Source organism: Schistocerca gregaria, unplaced genomic scaffold (assembly GCF_023897955.1).
Source record: "Schistocerca gregaria isolate iqSchGreg1 unplaced genomic scaffold, iqSchGreg1.2 ptg000066l, whole genome shotgun sequence".
NCBI classification, from domain to species: Eukaryota; Metazoa; Arthropoda; class Insecta; order Orthoptera; family Acrididae; genus Schistocerca; species Schistocerca gregaria.
In genome coordinates this window covers 15,594,782-15,614,863 of record NW_026061707.1, presented here as the reverse complement: position 1 = coordinate 15,614,863, position 20,082 = coordinate 15,594,782, and the positions used below count along the sequence as shown (strand labels likewise).

Genomic DNA, 20,082 nt, shown 5'->3' with positions numbered 1-20,082 from the left:
TGCAGCTTTCATATTGGCTTTACATTTCCTTAATTGGAACTATTATAGTTCAATTATATTATTAACAGTAATACGCCTCTTTTTGGCTTCAATTAATATGAATAAGGGTAGTACATACCAATCTTCCAGGTCGAAACTGACTGCAATATTTCGCTTCTTATTCTATTTAAGGTTGATTGATAATATCAATACTTTTTGAATGCAACCCAAATGTTATATTTAACTACAACCCTTTATTCTGCTCATTGTAATGCTCCTTGGTTTCATTCATGGTATAGTCCTCCTAATAGAACTAGAATAAAAAATATTGTTGATACTGTTCAGATTATAATGTCTGAAGTTTTAAAAATAATTACAATTGGTAGAATTAGTGCAATTTCTACATCAAAAATTAAAAAGATTACTGCGATTAGGAAGAATCGTATTGAGAATGGTATTCGTGCTGATCTTTTTGGATCAAACCCACATTCAAATGGTGATCTTTTTTCTCGATCATTAATTAATTTTTTTGATAGTGTTGTTGCCAGGATTATAACAATTATTGGAATAATAAATCTAATGAAAACTCTTGTTGATAGAATTAGAATTAGAAGTGTCAGTATCATGCTGCTGCTTCAAATCCAAAGTGATGTCTTGGTGAAAATTGATTTATTGAGTGTCGAAGTAGACATGTTGATAAAAAGATTGTTCCAATAATTACGTGTAAACCATGGAATCCTGTTGCAACAAAGAATGTTGATCCATAAACTGCATCTGCAATGGTAAAAGGTGCTTCTCAATATTCATATGCTTGAAGTATTGTAAAGTATAGTCCTAATAACACTGTGAAGAATAATCCTTGTAGTGCTTGAGTATGATTAGATTCCATTAAACTATGATGTGCTCATGTTACTGTTACTCCTGATGCTAAAAGAATAGCTGTATTAAGTAATGGAATTTGTATAGGGTTAAAGGGTTGAATTCCTATTGGAGGTCATAGTATTCCTAGTTCAATTGTTGGTGCTAATCTTCTTCTAAAGAATTCTCAAAAAAAAGAAACGAAAAATAATACCTCTGATGCAATAAATAAAATTATTCCTCATCGTAATCCAATTGATACAAATCCTGTATGTAATCCTTGATATGTTCCTTCTCGTACTACATCTCGTCATCATTGAATTATAGTTAGTAGGGTAATTCCAAATCCAATTATGAATAAGTTAATATTAAATAGGTGGAATCATTTTGCTAGTCCTGATACTAGGACTATTGCTCCAATTGCTCCTGTTAATGGTCAAGGTCTATAGTCTACTAAGTGGAATGGGTGGTTTGAGTGAGTTGTTAACATAGGTTTAATATACTTCTCTAGAATATAGAGTTCTTAGAATTGAGAAAACATAGGCTTGAATTATTGCTACTGCTGATTCTAGAATTAATAGAAGTATTTGTCCAATAATTAGTAATGAGATTAAGTTTATTGCTATAGATGGTCCTGTGTTTCCTAATAAGGTTAATAATAAGTGTCCTGCAATTATATTTGCTGCCAACCGTACTGCTAATGTACCTGGTCGAATAACATTACTAATTGTTTCAATTAGTACTATAAATGATATTAATGCAGGCGGTGTACCTTGTGGTACAAGGTGTGTAAATATATGATTAGTATGGTTAATTCATCCAAATAATATAAATCTTAGCCATATAGGTAGGGCAATTGCAAATGTTAATGATAAATGTCTTGTTCTAGTAAAAATATAAGGGAATAATCCTATAAATTGTTAAATAATATTATAATAAAAATTGAGATGAAAATGAATGTTGTTCCATTAAATGATTTTGGTCCAAGAAGTGTTTTAAATTCATTATGTAAGGTTAAATTTAGTTTATTTCAGATAATGTTAATTCGTGATGGTGTAAGTCAAAATAGTGATGGGATTAATAATAGTCCTAGAAATGTTCTAGTTCAATTTAATGATAAATTAAAGATGTTAGTTGATGGGTCAAATGTTGAGAATAGATTTGTTATCATTTTCAATTTAAGTTTTTTTATTTCAATTGTTCCTTTTTCTGCTCTTTTAATAAGGTTAGGTTTAAATGAGAAGAAGTTTATTTGATTAAACAAGATTAATGTAGCTGAAAATATAATGAATAGTGAGAATCCTATAAGAGGGGATATTTGAGGGATTTGGATATAATTTCCCCATCAGAAGTAGTCGTTAATTTACTATTATTTGGTTTAAGAGACCATTACTTACTTTCAGTCATCTGATGAATTTCAAGGTGTACTAATTTTTTTTAGTTACTTTAGATTGACACTCTAATGTTATTTATTTTAACTAACTCCTTAAATTACCTTAGATAATCACTTAATAAATAAATTTACTGAAGTTCTTTCAATTACAATTGGTATAAATCTGTGGTTTGCTCCACAGATTTCTGAGCATTGTCCAAAGAATAATCCAGGTCGATTTATTGTGAATGTTCCTTGATTTAACCGACCTGGCGTTGCATCAATTTTAACCCCTAATGCAGGAACTGCTCATGAGTGTAGAACATCTGATGCTCTTGTTAATACTCATACTTCTGTATTTATTTGTAGGATTGTTCGGTTATCTACATCTAGTAGTCGGAATCCATCTTTTCTAGGTCTTGTTCTGGTGTTATATAAGTGTCAAATTCTACGTCTATGAAGTCTGAATATTCATATCTTCAATATCATTGTCGTCCAATGGTTTTAATTGTAATTATTGCATCTACTGAATCATCAAGTAAATATAATAGTCGTAATGATGGATGGGCAATAAAAATTAATGTAATTGCTGGTAAAGCTGTTCAGATTGTTTCAATTAAATGTCCATGAAGTATATTACGGTTAGTATAGGCAATAAATAATATATAACTTAGGGCATAACCTACTATTACTGTAATTAATAATAATACGACCATAGTATGATCATGAAAGAATGATAATTGCTCCATTAATGGTGAAGCTCCATCTTGAAGAGATAAATTTGATCATGTTGCCATTAATAAATATATTCTAATAAAAGGTCAAACCTTTATTTGTAGAGCTTAAATCTACTGCACTAATCTGCCATATTAGAATCTAGAGATTAATGGTAATTCTGAGTAACTATGTTCTGCAGGAGGGATATTTTGTAGTCATTCTGTTGATCTTCTTATGTTAGCTCTAAATATAGTTGCTCGGTTTGTAATCATTCTTTCTCATATAATTACAATGAATATAATGATTCCTACAATAGAAATTGTAGACCCAATTCTTGATACTACGTTTCATGATGTATATGCGTCTGGGTAGTCAGAGTATCGTCGAGGTATTCCTGCTAATCCTAGGAAGTGTTGAGGAAAGAATGTTAAATTTACTCCAATGAATATAATTGTAAATTGGATTTTTAATCATGTATTATTTATAGTTAATCCTGTAAATAGTGGATGTCATTGAATGACACCTCCTATAATTGCAAATACTGCTCCTATAGACAATACGTAATGAAAGTGGGCTACTACATAATATGTATCATGTAATACAATATCAAGTGATGAATTTGCTAATACTAATCCTGTTAATCCACCAATTGTAAATAGGAAAATAAATCCTAGAGCTCATAATAATGGTGGATTGAACTTGAATTTAGTTCCATATAATGTAGCTAATCATCTAAATACCTTAATTCCTGTAGGTACAGCAATAATTATTGTTGCTGATGTAAAATATGCTCGTGTGTCAACATCCATTCCTACTGTAAATATATGATGTGCTCATACAATAAATCCTATTAGTCCAATTGATAGTATAGCATAAATTATACCTAATGTTCCAAATGATTCAATTTTTCCTCTTTCTTGACATACAATATGTGAAATAATTCCGAACCCCGGTAGAATTAAAATATAAACTTCTGGGTGTCCAAAGAATCAAAATAGATGTTGATATAGAATTGGGTCACCCCCTCCTGCAGGGTCAAAGAATGATGTATTTAAATTTCGATCTGTTAATAATATAGTAATAGCTCCTGCTAAAACTGGAAGTGAAAGAAGGAGAAGTAATGCTGTAATAGCTACAGATCATACAAATAAAGGTGTTTGATCTAAAGTTATACTTTCTGATCGTATATTAATTGCTGTTGTAATGAAATTCATTGCACCAAGAATAGATGATACACCTGCTAAGTGCAGTGAAAAAATAGCTAGATCTACAGATGCACCCCCGTGTGCAATAGCTCCTGCTAGAGGAGGGTAAACTGTTCATCCTGTACCAGCACCATTATCTACTATAGAAGAGGTAAGAAGAAGGGTTAGTGAAGGTGGTAGTAATCAAAAACTTATATTATTTATTCGTGGAAATGCTATATCTGGTGCACCAATTATTAGTGGAACAAGTCAATTACCAAATCCACCAATTATAATAGGTATTACTATAAAGAAAATTATTACGAATGCGTGAGCTGTAATAATAACATTATAAATCTGGTCATCCCCAATTAGAGATCCGGGTTGGCCAAGTTCAGCACGAATAAGTATTCTTATTGATGTTCCTACTATTCCTGCTCATGCTCCAAATATGAAGTATAAAGTACCAATGTCCTTATGGTTTGTTGAGAATAATCATTTTTGCGGTAAGATGGCTGAATTTTAGGTGGTAGACTGTAAATCTACTTATGAGATGTTTTCTCTCTTATCATATTTAGGTCTTATATTCAATTATGATTCTAGACTGCAATTCTAGAGGTGTACAATTTTACTAAGGCCTAAAAGATTATTCTTTTAATTATAACTTTGAAGGTTATTAGTTTGATTAACTTAAGTCCTTAGTATAATGAAATTAAGGTTGATGTTGAAATCAATCCTATTGTTGAAATTATTACTGTTATAGGAAGAATGATTCTTGATTTTTGGGACTTTATCTTTATAGATCACGAATTTTCTATGTATGATATAATTAGAGCTGAGAATCTAATACGTATATAGTAGTAGAGTGTAATTGTAGTTAATACAACTATAATAGTTATAATAGTTGTTATATTGTTTTCTATTAATGATTGTATTACAATTCATTTTGGTAAGAATCCAAGGAATGGTGGTAGTCCACCTAAAGATAATAAAGATAAGAATATTATGAATTTAATTTCGGTTTTTATATTTCTGGCTGAATAAATTTGATTTATGAAAAATAAATTTATTTGCTTAAATAATAAAACTATAATTAATCTTAATAGTGAGTAAATAATGAAGTATAGTTCTCAGATGTTTTCTCTGACTGTTAATGATCTAATTATTCAACCTAGATGTCTGATTGATGAATATGCTAAAAGTTGTCGTAAGGATGTTTGATTTAAACCTCCTATTGCCCCAATAATAATTCTTAAGATAATAATTGTTCAAATAAAAGTTCTTAATTGAATACAATAAGATAAGACCATTATTGGGGCGATTTTTTGTCATGTTATTAATGTTAAACAATTATTTCATCTTGATGCTCCTATAACTTCTGGAAATCAGAAATGGAAAGGTGCAGCTCCAATCTTTAATAATAGTCTAGATCTAATTATTATTGATGGGATAAATTCTGTTTCCCATCCCATGGGATATTTTATTTGAATCAGCAAAATTGAAAATAATAATATTGTCGATGCTATTGCTTGGACAATAAAATATTTAATTGATGATTCATTTATTATTATATTTTTATTTCTTGTTAGGAGCGGAATAAATGAAAGTAAGTTGATCTCAAGTCCTATTCAAACCCCAAATCAGGAATTTGATGAAATGGACAAGATCGTTCCTATCATTAATGTTGATAGGAAGAGAAGTTTTGTAGAGTTGTTGGTCATTAAAAAGGAGAGGATTGATACCGCTATAAATGGGGTATGAACCCATTAGCTTGTTTAGCTTACCTTTTTACATTAAGGTGTATGATGCACGTTAGTTTTTGATACTAAAGGAGGTAGTTTAATTCATTCTTATGTAATTTTAATGAAGGTAATGTTATTTACTTTATTTACCCTATCAAGGTAACCCTTTAATCAGGCACTTCATTTATTTAATATATAAATCGAAAGTTTTTTTTTGAAATTCTTTTATGTTTTATTTTGTTTAATTAGGATTAATTTATCCGGCTCATTTTATTTTTTTATATATATATATATATAATAAATAATTTATATTAATATATTACATTTAATTGAAATTAAAGTATTATAAGTTCATCTTACCATTATCAATTGATTATTTTAATGCAATTATTTACCTAGGATTATAGCTACTTATGTTTTTAGCTTAAAATAGGTTATTATAATATAATATATATAATAATATGTAATTTAATATTTAATATTATTATAATTGGATATAATAAATAAAATTATTAATTTAAATATAAAATATTATAATTAATATAAATAATTATATTAATTATAATAATATAATTATGTAAATTATCTATAATTAGATTATTTAACTAATATATATGAAAGTTAACTTAATATAAAAAAAAGAATTCATATTAATAACATATTATATTAAATTACATAATTGTATAAAATATATTTATTATATTATTTAATCTTTCTTTTTTTGAAATATTTGTTATGGCAGGTAAGTCAATTAAAGAGTTATTAATAATTTTAATTAAAGGATGTCTTAATTGTAAGGGTTTATTCATTAGTAATTATCTTATTTTACGAATAGGTCCCTGATTAATATTGGTGATTTTAACAACTGCTAGTAGTGCTAAAAATAAATAAATTATTATTATTATTGTAATAATGAATGTTGGTCTATTATATAATTTTTCTAAAGATATTGTTATTTCTTGATAATTGATTGAATTATCAATATTTATAGTTTCGGTGTTTTTGAAAAAGTCTATAAATATAGATATATCTAGAATAATTAATATTAATATGATAAATACTCACATTATTAATGTAATAATTATAGTGATTGATTTAGGCTGAAATATTTCGTTTGATGCAATTCTTGTAATGTAAATAAATAATACTAGTATACCACCAAGAAATGTTAAAAATAAAATATATGATAATCAATATCTTTCTATTATTGTTCCTGTTATTAATCCAACTAGGAAGGTTTGAAGGATAATAAAAAGCATTATTGATATTGGGTGTCTTAATTTAATAAAATTAATATTTATTACATTTGATAATGATATAATTATTATTTTGATCATTTCAGGGGTTAGTTTATTTAAAATACCGGTTTTGGGGAACTTTGGAAGCTTTTCCACCTCTGAAGTTTTAAAAGTGGGGGCTGGACTTATTTCCGGTTTACAAGACCGGCGTTTTTTTTAAACTATTAAAACTAATGTTTATATTCTCTATTTTTACTTCTTTATTGATTTATTTTGCTGGTGTTTATGTTTTTTCTTCTAAACGTAAACATTTATTAATGGTTCTTTTGAGATTAGAATATATTGTTCTTTCTTTATTTATGTTAGTTATTGTTTTTCTTATTGAGTTTGATTATGATTATTTTTTTCCTGTTATTTTTTTAGTTTTTTCTGTTTGTGAGGGTGCTTTAGGTCTTTCTATTTTAGTTTCAATAATTCGTTCTCATGGTAATGATTTTTTTAATTCTTTTGGTTTATCTTTATGTTAAAGTATTTATTTATAACTATTTTTTTGATCCCTCTTTGTTTATTAAATAATTGTTGATGGTTGGTTCATTCTTTAATGTTTCTGTCGGGTTTTGTTTTTATAATTTGTGTCTATTCATATGCTGATTTGAATATACTTAGATATTATTTTGGTATTGATTATTTTTCTTTTAGTTTAATTTTACTTAGTTTTTGGATTTGTTCTTTAATAATCACTGCTAGAGGTTCAGTTTATTTAAGTTCATATCATTCTAATTTTTTTGTTTTTATGGTTTTGATTTTAATAATTATGCTTTATTGTTCATTTGCTAGATTAAGTCTTCTTTCTTTTTATATTTTTTTTGAGGCTAGATTAGTTCCTACTTTACTTTTAATTTTGGGTTGGGGTTATCAAACTGAGAGTTTGCAGGCTGGTGTTTGTTTAATTTTTTATACTTTGGTTGCTAGATTACCTTTATTATTAGTTTTATTTAAGGTTTATGATTTTTCTAATACTTTATATTTTCCTTTATTGGTTGATTTTGGTTCTTATTATTTTATGTTTTATGTATTTATAATTTTGGCTTTTTTAGTTAAGATACCTATGTTTTTGGTTCATTTATGACTTCCTAAGGCTCATGTAGAGGCCCCTATTTCAGGTAGAATAATTCTTGCTGGTGTTTTATTAAATTTAGGTGGTTATGGTATTTTTCGTGTTATAAAGGTTATTTCTTATTTGGGTTTAAAGTTTAATTATTTTTGATTGTCTTTAGGTTTATCTGGGGGTGTTATTGTAAGATTTATTTGTTTTCGTCAGGTTGATTTGAAGTATTTAATTGCATATTCTTCTGTTGCTCATATAAGAATGGTTATTGGTGGATTGATGACTATGAATTGATGAGGTTGTGTAGGTTCTCTTTCTCTAATGGTTGGTCATGGTTTATGTTCTTCTGGTTTATTTTGTTTATCTAATATTATTTATGAACGTTTAGGTAGACGAAGATTATTAATTAACAAGGGTATAATTAATTTGATGCCAAGAATGGCTTTATGATGATTTCTTTTAAGATCATCAAATATGGCTGCTCCTCCTTCTTTAAATTTGGTAGGTGAAATTAGATTATTAAATAGAATTATATCTTGATCTTCTTTTAGATTCTTTGCTTTGATTTTTTTATCTTTTTTTAGAGCTGTTTATACTTTGTATATATATTCTTATTCTCAGCATGGGAATTATTATTCTGGTGTTTATACTTGTTCTCTTGGTTATTTTCGTGAATATCATTTTTTACTTTTACATTGATTGCCTTTAAATATTCTCTGTTTAAAGGGTGAATATTTCTTTGTTTAGTTTGCTTAAGTATTTTAATTAAAAATATTGTTTTGTGGAATCAATGATATGAAGTTTTTCATCTTAGGCCGTGAATTTATTTTCTATTTGTTCTTTGAGTTTTTTTCTTTGTTTATTTCGAGAACTATAATTTTTATTTTAGGTATTTATTATTTAATAATTGATTATAGAGTTTTTGTTGAGTGAGAGCTTTTCAATTTAAATGGTTCTATAGTTGTTATAACTTTAATTTTGGATTGAATATCTCTTATTTTTATATCTTTTGTTATATATATTTCTTCTTTGGTTATTTATTATAGAGAGGATTATATATCTGGTGAAAAGAATATAAATCGTTTTATTATTATTGTTTTAATATTTATTCTTTCTATAGGTTTTTTAATTATTAGTCCTAATTTAATTAGAATTTTATTAGGTTGAGATGGTTTAGGTTTAGTTTCTTATTGTTTAGTTATTTATTATCAAAATGTAAAATCTTATAGTGCTGGTATATTAACTGCACTTTCTAATCGTATTGGTGATGTTGCTATTTTAATTTCTATTGCATGAATGTTAAATTTTGGTGGTTGAAATTATATTTATTATTATGATTTTATTTCTAATTCTTTTGAAATAAAGCTCATTACTATATTAATTGTTTTAGCAGCTATAACTAAGAGAGCTCAGATTCCTTTCTCTTCATGACTTCCTGCTGCTATAGCAGCTCCTACTCCTGTTTCTGCTTTAGTTCATTCTTCTACTCTTGTTACTGCTGGTGTTTATTTATTAATTCGTTTTAGACCAATATTGGATACTTATAATTGTGGTTGATTTTTACTTTTAATTGGTTGTATAACTATATTTATGGCTGGATTGGGCGCTAATTTTGAGTTTGATTTAAAGAAGATTATTGCTCTTTCTACTTTAAGACAACTTGGTTTAATAATAAGAATTTTGGCTATAGGTTATCCAAAGCTTGCATTTTTTCATTTATTGGCTCATGCTTTATTTAAGGCATTATTATTTATATGTGCAGGTTCAATAATTCATAATTTGAAGGATTCTCAGGATATTCGTTTTATAGGATCAATTGTTAATTTCATACCTTTAACTTCAGTTTGTTTTAATGTTTCTAGTTTATCTTTGTGTGGAATACCTTTTTTAGCGGGATTTTATTCAAAGGATTTAATTCTTGAGATGGTTTGTTTAAGATGAATTAATTGTTTAATTTTTTTTCTTTATTTTTTTTCTACTGGTTTAACTGCTTCTTATTCTTTTCGTTTGTTTTATTATTCAATATCTGGTGATAATAATTTTTATTCTAGATTTTCTTTTGATGATAAGGGTTATTATATTTCATTTGGAATAATTGGTCTATTGTTTGTTGCTGTTTTTGGTGGTAGTCTTTTATCTTGATTAATTTTTCCTATTCCTCATGTGATTGCTTTACCTTATTATTTAAAGTTTTTAACTATTACAGTTGTTATTTTAGGTGCTTATTTTGGTTATCTTATTTCTAATTTTGATTTTTCTCATAATTTATTTTCTTTAAGTATACTTTCTTTTGTTAGATTTGCTGGTTCTATATGATTTATACCTTTTCTTTCAACTAAGTTTATTAGATATATTCCTTTAAAAATAGGTTATTATTCATCTAAGTCATTTGATTATGGTTGAGGTGAATTACTTGGTGGTCAAGGTTTATATAGATTATTTATTTATTTAATTGGTTATATTCAAGGTTGATATGATTCTAATTTCAAGATTTATCTTTTAACTTTTATTTTTTGAATATTTATTTTGGTAATATTGTTTTTCGTTTACTTAAATAGCTTATAATTAGAGCGTGACACTGAAGATGTTAAGGAAGTATTTTTACTTTTAAGTATTTATAAATATAGATATATTATTTTTACAGTGAAAATGTAATGTTTTATTTAAACTATATAAATTTTAGAAATGTTAACGGAGTTTAACCGCTAATATAAAAAGTTAGCAGCTTTCATATTGGCTTTACATTTCCTTAATTGGAACTATTATAGTTCAATTATATTATTAACAGTAATACGCCTCTTTTTGGCTTCAATTAATAAGAATAAGGGTAGTACATACCAATCTTCCAGGTCGAAACTGACTGCAATATTTCGCTTCTTATTCTATTTAAGGTTGATTGATAATATCAATACTTTTTGAATGCAACCCAAATGTTATATTTAACTACAACCCTTTATTCTGCTCATTGTAATGCTCCTTGGTTTCATTCATGGTATAGTCCCCCTAATAGAACTAGAATAAAAAATATTGTTGATACTGTTCAGATTATAATGTCTGAAGTTTTAAAAATAATTACAATTGGTAGAATTAGTGCAATTTCTACATCAAAAATTAAAAAGATTACTGCGATTAGGAAGAATCGTATTGAGAATGGTATTCGTGCTGATCTTTTTGGATCAAACCCACATTCAAATGGTGATCTTTTTTCTCGATCATTAATTAATTTTTTTGATAGTGTTGTTGCCAGGATTATAACAATTATTGGAATAATAAATCTAATGAAAACTCTTGTTGATAGAATTAGAATTGTTTTTCTTGATTTATATCAAGCTTTCTGATTGGAAGTCAAATGTACTATTTATACTAGAAAAACAATTATCTACCTCATCAATAAATAGAGATATATAAGAATAATCATACTACGTCTACGAAGTGTCAGTATCATGCTGCTGCTTCAAATCCAAAGTGATGTCTTGGTGAAAATTGATTTATTGAGTGTCGAAGTAGACATGTTGATAAAAAGATTGTTCCAATAATTACGTGTAAACCATGGAATCCTGTTGCAACAAAGAATGTTGATCCATAAACTGCATCTGCAATGGTAACAGGTGCTTCTCAATATTCATATGCTTGAAGTATTGTAAAGTATAGTCCTAATAACACTGTGAAGAATAATCCTTGTAGTGCTTGAGTATGATTAGATTCCATTAAACTATGATGTGCTCATGTTACTGTTACTCCTGATGCTAAAAGAATAGCTGTATTAAGTAATGGAATTTGTATAGGGTTAAAGGGTTGAATTCCTATTGGAGGTCATAGTATTCCTAGTTCAATTGTTGGTGCTAATCTTCTTCTAAAGAATTCTCAAAAAAAAGAAACGAAAAATAATACCTCTGATGCAATAAATAAAATTATTCCTCATCGTAATCCAATTGATACAAATCCTGTATGTAATCCTTGATATGTTCCTTCTCGTACTACATCTCGTCATCATTGAATTATAGTTAGTAGGGTAATTCCAAATCCAATTATGAATAAGTTAATATTAAATAGGTGGAATCATTTTGCTAGTCCTGATACTAGGACTATTGCTCCAATTGCTCCTGTTAATGGTCAAGGTCTATAGTCTACTAAGTGGAATGGGTGGTATCAGTGAGTTGTTAACATAGGTTTAATATACTTCTCTAGAAAATAGAGTTCTTAGAATTGAGAAAACATAGGCTTGAATTATTGCTACTGCTGATTCTAGAATTAATAGAAGTATTTGTCCAATAATTAGTAATTAGATTAAGTTTATTGCTATAGATGGTCCTGTGTTTCCTAATAAGGTTAATAATAAGTGTCCTGCAATTATATTTGCTGCCAACCGTACTGCTAATGTACCTGGTCGAATAACATTACTAATTGTTTCAATTAGTACTATAAATGATATTAATGCAGGCGGTGTACCTTGTGGTACAAGGTGTGTAAATATATGATTAGTATGGTTAATTCATCCAAATAATATAAATCTTAGCCATATAGGTAGGGCAATTGCAAATGTTAATGCTAAATGTCTTGTTCTAGTAAAAATATAAGGGAATAATCCTATGAAATTGTTAAATAATATTATAATAAAAATTGAGATGAAAATGAATGTTGTTCCATTAAATGATTTTGGTCCAAGAAGTGTTTTAAATTCATTATGTAAGGTTAAATTTAGTTTATTTCAGATAATGTTAATTCGTGATGGTGTAAGTCAAAATAGTGAGGGGATTAATAATAGTCCTAGAAATGTTCTAGTTCAATTTAATGATAAATTAAACATGTTAGTTGATGGGTCAAATGTTGAGAATAGATTTGTTATCATTTTCAATTTAAGTTTTTTATTTCAATTGTTCCTTTTTCTGCTCTTTTAATAAGGTTAGGTTTAAATGAGAAGAAGTTTATTTGATTAAACAAGATTAATGTAGCTGAAAATATAATGAATAGTGAGAATCATATAAGAGGGGATATTTGAGGGATTTGGATATAATTTCCCCATCAGAAGTAGTCGTTAATTTACTATTATTTGGTTTAAGAGACCATTACTTACTTTCAGTCATCTGATGAATTTCAAGGTGTACTAATTTTTTTTAGTTACTTTAGATTGACACTCTAATGTTATTTATTTTAACTAACTCCTTAAATTATCTTAGATAATCACTTAATAAATAAATTTACTGAAGTTCTTTCAATTACAATTGGTATAAATCTGTGGTTTGCTCCACAGATTTTTGAGCATTGTCCAAAGAATAATCCAGGTCGATTTATTGTGAATGTTCCTTGATTTAACCGACCTGGCGTTGCATCAATTTTAACCCCTAATGCAGGAACTGCTCATGAGTGTAGAACATCTGATGCTCTTGTTAATACTCGTACTTCTGTATTTATTGGTAGGATTGTTCGGTTATCTACATCTAGTAGTCGGAATCCATCATTTTCTAGGTCTTGTTCTGGTGTTATATAAGTGTCAAATTCTACGTCTATGAAGTCTGAATATTCATATCTTCAATATCATTGTCGTCCAATGGTTTTAATTGTAATTATTGCATCTACTGAATCATCAAGTAAATATAATAGTCGTAATGATGGAAGGGCAATAAAAATTAATGTAATTGCTGGTAAAGCTGTTCAGATTGTTTCAATTAAATGTCCATGAAGTATATTACGGTTAGTATAGGCAATAAATAATATATAACTTAGGGCATAACCTACAATTACTGTAATTAATAATAATACGACCATAGTATGATCATGAAAGAATGATAATTGCTCCATTAATGGTGAAGCTCCATCTTGAAGAGATAAATTTGATCATGTTGCCATTAATAAATATATTCTAATAAAAGGTCAAACCTTTATTTGTAGAGCTTAAATCTACTGCACTAATCTGCCATATTAGAATCTAGAGATTAATGGTAATTCTGAGTAACTATGTTCTGCAGGAGGGTTATTTTGTAGTCATTCTGTTGATCTTCTTATGTTAGCTCTAAATATAGTTGCTCGGTTTGTAATCATTCTTTCTCATATAATTACAATGAATATAATGATTCCTACAATAGAAATTGTAGACCCAATTCTTGATACTACGTTTCATGATGTATATGCGTCTGGGTAGTCAGAGTATCGTCGAGGTATTCCTGCTAATCCTAGGAAGTGTTGAGGAAAGAATGTTAAATTTACTCCAATGAATACAATTGTAAATTGGATTTTTAATCATGTATTATTTATAGTTAATCCTGTAAATAGTGGATATCATTGAATGACACCTCCTATAATTGCAAATACTGCTCCTATAGATAATACATAATGAAAGTGGGCTACTACATAATATGTATCATGTAATACAATATCAAGTGATGAATTTGCTAATACTAATCCTGTTAATCCACCAATTGTAAATAGGAAAATAAATCCTAGAGCTCATAATAATGGTGGATTGAACTTGAATTTAGTTCCATATAATGTAGCTAATCATCTAAATACCTTAAGTCCTGTAGGTACAGCAATAATTATTGTTGCTGATGTAAAATATGCTCGTGTGTCAACATCCATTCCTACTGTAAATGTATGATGTGCTCATACAATAAATCCTATTAGTCCAATTGATAGTATAGCATAAATTATACCTAATGTTCCAAATGATTCAATTTTTCCTCTTTCTTGACATACAATATGTGAAATAATTCCGAACCCCGGTAGAATTAAAATATAAACTTCTGGGTGTCCAAAGAATCAAAATAGATGTTGATATAGAATTGGGTCACCCCCTCCTGCAGGGTCAAAGAATGATGTATTTAAATTTCGATCTGTTAATAATATAGTAATAGCTCCTGCTAAAACTGGAAGTGAAAGAAGGAGAAGTAATGCTGTAATAGCTACAGATCATACAAATAAAGGTGTTTGATCTAAAGTTATACTTTCTGATCGTATATTAATTGCTGTTGTAATGAAATTCACTGCACCAAGAATAGATGATACACCTGCTAAGTGCAGTGAAAAAATAGCTAGATCTACAGATGCACCCCCGTGTGCAATAGCTCCTGCTAGAGGAGGGTAAACTGTTCATCCTGTACCAGCACCATTATCTACTATAGAAGATGTAAGAAGAAGGGTTAGTGAAGGTGGTAGTAATCAAAAACTTATATTATTTATTCGTGGAAATGCTATATCTGGTGCACCAATTATTAGTGGAACAAGTCAATTACCAAATCCACCAATTATAATAGGTATTACTATAAAGAAAATTATTACGAATGCGTGAGCTGTAATAATAACATTATAAATCTGGTCATCCCCAATTAGAGATCCGGGTTGGCCAAGTTCAGCACGAATAAGTATTCTTATTGATGTTCCTACTATTCCTGCTCATGCTCCAAATATGAAGTATAAAGTACCAATGTCCTTATGGTTTGTTGAGAATAATCATTTTTGCGGTAAGATGGCTGAATTTTAGGTGGTAGACTGTAAATCTACTTATGAGATGTTTTCTCTCTTATCATATTTAGGTCTTATATTCAATTATGATTCTAGACTGCAATTCTAGAGGTGTACAATTTTACTAAGGCCTAAAAGATTATTCTTTTAATTATAACTTTGAAGGTTATTAGTTTGATTAACTTAAGTCCTTAGTATAATGAAATTAAGGTTGATGTTGAAATCAATCCTATTGTTGAAATTATTACTGTTATAGGAAGAATGATTCTTGATTTTTGGGACTTTATCTTTATAGATCACGAATTTTCTGTGTATGATATAATTAGAGCTGAGAATCTAATACGTATATAGTAGTAGAGTGTAATTGTAGTTAATACAACTATAATAGTTATAATAGTTGTTATATTGTTTTCTATTAATGATTGTATTACAATTCATTTTGGTAAGAATCCAAGTAATGGTGGTAGTCCACCTAAAGATAATAAAGATAAGAATATTATGAATTTAATTTCGGTTTTTATATTTCTGGCTGAATAAATTTGATTTATGAAAAATAAATTTATTTGCTTAAATAATAAAACTATAATTAATCTTAATAGTGAGTAAATAATGAAGTATAGTTCTCAGATGTTTTCTCTGACTGTTAATGATCTAATTATTCAACCTAGATGTCTGATTGATGAATATGCTAAAAGTTGTCGTAAGGATGTTTGATTTAAACCTCCTATTGCCCCAATAATAATTCTTAAGATAATAATTGTTCAAATAAAAGTTCTTAATTGAATACAATAAGATAAGACCATTATTGGGGCGATTTTTTGTCATGTTATTAATGTTAAACAATTATTTCATCTTGATGCTCCTATAACTTCTGGAAATCAGAAATGGAAAGGTGCAGCTCCAATCTTTAATAATAGTCTAGATCTAATTATTATTGATGGGATAAATTCTGTTTCCCATCCCATGGGATATTTTATTTGAATCAGCAAAATTGAAAATAATAATATTGTCGATGCTATTGCTTGGACAATAAAATATTTAATTGATGATTCATTTATTATTATATTTTTATTTCTTGTTAGGAGCGGAATAAATGAAAGTAAGTTGATCTCAAGTCCTATTCAAACCCCAAATCAGGAATTTGATGAAATGGACAGGATCGTTCCTATCATTAATGTTGATAGGAAGAGAAGTTTTGTAGAGTTGTTGGTCATTAAAAAGGAGAGGATTGATACCTCTATAAATGGGGTATGAACCCATTAGCTTGTTTAGCTTACCTTTTTACATTAAGGTGTATGATGCACGTTAGTTTTTGATACTAAAGGAGGTAGTTTAATTCATTCTTATGTAATTTTAATTAAGGTAATTTTATTTACTTTATTTACCCTATCAAGGTAACCCTTTAATCAGGCACTTCATTTATTTAATATATAAATCGAAAGTTTTTTTTGAAATTCTTTTATGTATTATTTTGTTTAATTAGGATTAATTTATCCTGCTCATTTTTTATATATATATATATATATATATAATAAATAATTTATATTAATATATTACATTTAATTGAAATTAAAGTATTATAAGTTCATCTTACCATTATCAATTGATTATTTTAATGCAATTATTTACCTAGGATTATAGCTACTTATGTTTTTAGCTTAAAATAGGTTATTATAATATAATATATATAATAATATGTAATTTAATATTTAATATTATTATAATTGGATATAATAAATAAAATTATTAATTTAAATATAAAATATTATAATTAATATAAATAATTATATTAATTATAATAATATAATTATGTAAATTATCTATAATTAGATTATTTAACTAATATATATGAAAGTTAACTTAATATAAAAAAAAGAATTCATATTAATAACATATTATATTAAATTACATAATTGTATAAAATATATTTATTATATTATTTAATCTTTCTTTATTTATTAGTGAAAAGAAAGATTAAATAAGAAAGAATATAATACATTTATTGCTATACAAGTTCCATATAAATCTTTAATTATATATAATAGAGAAGTTGTTGTGGTCATACATAGGGGCGTTTCTTTTTTTTTTTGTTAATGTTTGTGGTTTTTTTCTTTTTTTTCTTTAAATATTTGAATCTTTTATTTTTTCCTGAATTAATAGATTTAAAATTTTCTTATTTTTTATTTTTAAAAGTTTTATTCTTGCTTGTTTATTCACTTTTTCTTTGTATTATATGTAAGTTTTGTTAGACTAAATGTTCTTTTTGCAGTAATTTGATTTAATTATCAAGTGATTTTGGATTTAGCAATTGATTTAGTATCGGCATAATTCGTGCCAGCAGCCGCGGTTATACGATTGATACAAGTGAATATTATTGGTTAAAACAGTTGTTTATATTATTAGGGTTGAAATATAAATTTGTAAGGTGAAATGTTAAAATTTATTTGTGGCCCTTTTTATGAATCTGTGAAATTTAAATAATAAACTAGGATTAGATACCCTATTATTTTAAATGTTAATTATATTTACCAGGGTACTATTAGTTAAGGTCTTTAAACCCAAAGAATTTGGCGGTATCTCATTCCATTCAGAGGAACCTACCCCATGATTGATAATACACGATTTACTCTACTTAATTTATTTGCTTGTATATCTCCGTTATCAGAGAATCTTTTTAGAGTTATAATTCTCAAGATTTATAATTATAAAATATTTCAGGTCAAGGTGCAGCTTATAGTTAAGAGGAGGTGGGTTACAATAGATTTTTGTTTATAAAGGATTTGATAGTGAAATACTGTTAATGAAGGTGGATTTGATAGTAATTTAATTTATTTAATTTAACTGATATTGGCTCTGAGATGTGTACACATCGCCCGTCGCTCTCATTATTGATTATTCTATTTTATTTTAAAGTAGCTTCAATTTAGATGAGATAAGTCGTAACATCGTAGATGTACTGGAAAGTGTATCTAGGAAGAGTTTCAAGATATAACTTATTAGTAAAGTGTTTCATTTACACTGAAAATTTTTCTGTGCAAATCAGGATATCTTGATTATTTATTTTATTATATTTATTTTTTGTTTATTTAATTATTTAATATAAATAATTTTATTGTATTTTTGTCTTAGTATATTTTATAGAATTGATTTTTTAAATTATAGTTTATTGGTAATGTAAGTGTTTTATGAAATATTATTTTACATTTTTTTAAGTAGATTTTATTTATTGTACCTTTTGTATCAGGGTTTATCAAAATTTTAGTATTTATTTTACTTGTCTCGATTTGGGTTGATTTATAAATAATTTATAGTTAATGTATCATAATTATTATTAAATTATTTATAGAAATGAGATGTTAATCGTTTCCCAAGATATCTAGTTTCTTAAGAAAAAATTTAATTTTTTAAAGTTATTTGTTTTTATTTAATTTTTTAAGTAAAAATATTAACTTATTTATTCTTTAAGGGATAAGCTTTGAAGTTAATAACCTATAATTTATTTTATAGAAATATAATAGTAAGCTTTAAACCAGCTATCTTTAAGATTACGTTTTAGTTCATTATTTTTTATTTTGATTTTATAAATATTTTAGGTTTTTTATTAAGATTATTAATTTAATTTTAAAATTTTTGTAATAATGATAAAATTAGTATATTTATTTGTATGAAATTTTTACCTTGTGAACTTATTATAAGGAACTAGGCAAAATTGATTTCCACCTGTTTATCAAAAACATGTCCTCTTGTTTATATTTTGAGGTCTGGCCTGCTCACTGAGCGTATTTTTAAAGAGCCGCGGTATTTTGACCGTGCAAAGGTAGCATAATCATTAGTCTCTTAATTAGTGGCTGGAATGAATGGCTTGACGAGAAATCAACTGTCTCTTAATAAATTTTTGAATTTAACTTTTGAGTCAAAAGGCTTAAATTCTTCTTTAGGACGAGAAGACCCTATAGAGCTTGACATTTTACTTTTATATAGTTTTTTGTTTGTCTTTCTATATTTAATGATGATGTTTTGTTGGGGTGACATGAAGAATAGATAAACTCTTCATTATTATATCATTTATTTATGTTTGTTATTTTGATCCATAATTTATGATCATAAGATTAAGTTACCTTAGGGATAACAGCGTAATTGTTTTTGAGAGCTCATATCGACAAAGCAGATTGCGACCTCGATGTTGGATTAAGAAAAATTTTTGGTGCAGGAGCCCAATGATTAGGTCTGTTCGACCTTTAAATTCTTACAAGATCTGAGTTCAGACCGGCGTGAGCCAGGTCGGTTTCTATCCTAAGATTGTTAATCCATATTAGTACGAAAGGACCATATGGTTAAAATATTTTTTGTTATATTGATTAATATTAATTTATTTACTATTTTGACAGATTAATGTGTTGAATTTAGAATTCATTTATGTAGATTT

At 27.2% G+C, this 20,082-nt stretch overlaps 1 pseudogene; it reads left to right on the top strand.

Annotated features, from left to right (window-relative positions):
* The first annotated feature begins 603 nt into the window (after positions 1 to 603).
* LOC126301308 (NADH-ubiquinone oxidoreductase chain 5-like) lies at positions 604 to 10,730 on the top strand (annotated as a pseudogene).
* Positions 10,731 to 20,082: the final 9,352 nt, after the last annotated feature.